Below are 2,819 nucleotides of genomic sequence, written 5' to 3'. Positions count from 1 at the left end.
AAAGTTCCAAGTAGCATGGGCTATGGTGAGCCCGTAATTGAGTTCGGTTATTCCCGATAACCTTGTTACTCTGATATTTGGGTCAACGTTTTATATGGAGGTGGGGTTTCCTCCTTTTTCCCTGTTTCTTTTTCGCTTCTGTTTTAGTCGTGTTTTAATAACATCATCTTGGTGGCGGATGTAGGTGCAGAATGTTCACTAGTGAGTCCCATTCCTCAACGGCTTTCCTAATCATTGTAACGGCTGTGGAATGTGCTACTAATGCAGCTGCTGTCGTTGGATTACTGTTTAGTTTGATGTGTAGGGAAGTTTGGAGAGAGAGGAGAGAGGTGGGCTTATCTTGAGGTTATTTTGAGACGATTTCGGTGCTTAGGGTCCCCGCGGCCCGGTCCTCGACCAGGCCTCCTTTTTGTTACACACCCCCGAGGAAGCAGCCCGTAGCAGCTGTCTAACTCCCAGGTACCTACTTACTACTAGGTGAACAGGTGCATCAGCGTGAAAGAAACTCAGCCCATTTGTTTCCGCTTCCACTGGAAATCGAACCTGGAAACTCAGGACTACGAATCCGAAGCGCTGTTCACTCAGGTGTTAGGCCCCAAAAGAACACCTGGCAGCGGAGGGATTCGAACCCACGCCTCCGAAGAGACTGGTGCCTTAAACCAGCGCCTTAGACAGCTCGGCCACGCTACCTACTTGACGAAGGGTCTGACGAAGGTCCAGGACGAGCAGAAACATCGTCACTTTCATTTCAGGTGTGTTAAAGTTATTAGTTTTTACCCAAGTTTTTGCCACGTGTTTCCTACACTTTCTTATAATATGAACGAGACTAAAAAAGAGAACGGGCTCCCATGAATTAAATCCCCCTTAAGTATTTGTTCTCCCTTCTCCCGTGCCCAAAATAAAGTGCGTAGAATTACGTAATTATGTTCAGGAACTTAATAATTTTCAATTTAAATTCATAAGAACGAATTTCTTTTTAATTTTTCTGAAACATTTTACACTATGGAAGAAGCTCCTCCAAGTTGGTCTGCAGCCTAAGAGTTAAGACACTTTGCTAAAAGGTTGTGAGAACAGTGTCGAGAGCGGCTCTACAAGAAAAGAGGGAGACATAAATCGATCATCACATAAAACAGCCCATCACTGCTCTGTCTCTGTAAGGCAAAGGGAAAGTGTGTGCGCTGGGAATCAGTGTTAAAACCATTTTGGTGACGTGGGACTGATAATAATATTATGATGACCAAATGATGACTGATGTGAGTATGATGATGAAATGAGTATCATATATATGATGAGTGGTTAGGAAATGGGATTAACTAAAGGTGAACGTAACAGAGTGCTCCTCAAGCCAAAATCTTTAAGGGTAGATAAATGTTTTTTACAACGAAATTCATGAATGTCGAGAGGCATAATTATTCCAAATAGCTGAAAGCTAAGAGGTGGGGACGAGGAGCCAAGCTTGAAGGCACACAGAGACAAGCACAGTGATCACACACTCGTCCCACAGCTTCTGCGAGGTAGACTCTTGAACACTAAGAACAGCTAAACATTGTCTCCATTGTGCTCAATGTATTTAGCGATGGAAAATCCTGCTTGAACAACAACGAAGAATAATACAATAATATGACAAAAATAAAGCAACAGAGAGCGATAGGCAAAATATAATTCTTCATGCGTCAGAAAGTCAGGCTGCTGGTATATAACACAGCCAATTGCAAGTTACGAGGACTGGAAAGAGGATAAGAAGACAAGTAGTATAAGATAAAGAGGATATGGAAGTCTTGTATCCGAAGACGATAAAGACCTGAGAGCAGACATTAGGCTAGATCTTCAAGGCCATACATTAGCAGCTCACTGTCAGAAACATACGACAACCCGACCAACGTCCGTCAAACCTTCAGAAATTTCGACAATTATACCATATATGGGACCCATATACCGGGTCCCATGAAACAACGGGTCCCGTTGTTTCACTAACACATGTATTGGCAGCTCTGCCATGGGTACCTAATAGGCAGCTCCGCCATGGGAACCTAATAGGCAGCACCGCCATGGGAACCTAATAGACAGCTCCGCCATGGGAACCTAATTGACAGCTCCGCCATGGGAACCTAATAGACAACTCCGCCATGGGAACCTAATAGACAGCTCTGCCATGGGAACCTAATAGGCAGCTCTGCCATGGGAACCTAATAGACAGCTCTGCCATGGAAACCTAATAGACAGCTCCGTCATGGGAACCTAATAGACAGCTCTGCCATGGGAACCTAATAGACAGCTCCGCCATGGGAACCTAATAGACAGCTCCGCCATGGGAACCTAATAGACAGCTCCGCCATGGGAACCTAATAGGCAGCTCCGCCATGGGAACCTAATAGACAGCTCCGCCATGTGAACCTAATAGACAGCTCTGCCATGGGAACCTAATAGACAGCTCCGCCATGGGAACCTAATAGACAGCTTTGCCATGGGAACCTAGTAGGCAGCTCTGCCATGGGAACCTAATAGACAGCTCTGCCATGGAAATCTAATAGACAGCTCCGTCATGGGAACCCAATAGACAGCTCTGTCATGGGAACCTAATAGACAGCTCCGTCATAGGAACCTAATAGGCAGCTCCACTATGGGAGCCTAATAGACAGCTCCGCCATGGGAACCTAATAGACAGCTCCGCCATGGGAACCTAATAGACAGCTCTGCCATGGGAACCTAATAGACAGCTCCGCCATGGGAACCTAATAGACAGCTCCGCCATGGGAACCTAATAGACAGCTCCGCCATGGGAACCTAATAGGCAGCTCCGCCATGGGAACCTAATAGAC

The 2,819-nt window shown here is 45.8% G+C and overlaps 1 non-coding gene across 1 annotated transcript; it reads right to left on the bottom strand.

The window, feature by feature from the left end:
- Positions 1-608: 608 nt before the first annotated feature.
- TRNAL-AAG (transfer RNA leucine (anticodon AAG)) lies at positions 609-690 on the bottom strand. Its single transcript has one exon. It is a non-coding gene; the product is annotated as a tRNA-Leu (tRNA).
- Between the last annotated feature and the right edge of the window lie 2,129 nt (positions 691-2,819).

This window comes from Procambarus clarkii, chromosome 64 (genome assembly GCF_040958095.1).
Source record: "Procambarus clarkii isolate CNS0578487 chromosome 64, FALCON_Pclarkii_2.0, whole genome shotgun sequence".
NCBI lineage: Eukaryota > Metazoa > Arthropoda > Malacostraca > Decapoda > Cambaridae > Procambarus > Procambarus clarkii.
The sequence above is the reverse complement of the archived record's forward strand: the minus strand, read 5'-3'. Positions and strand labels throughout refer to the sequence as shown.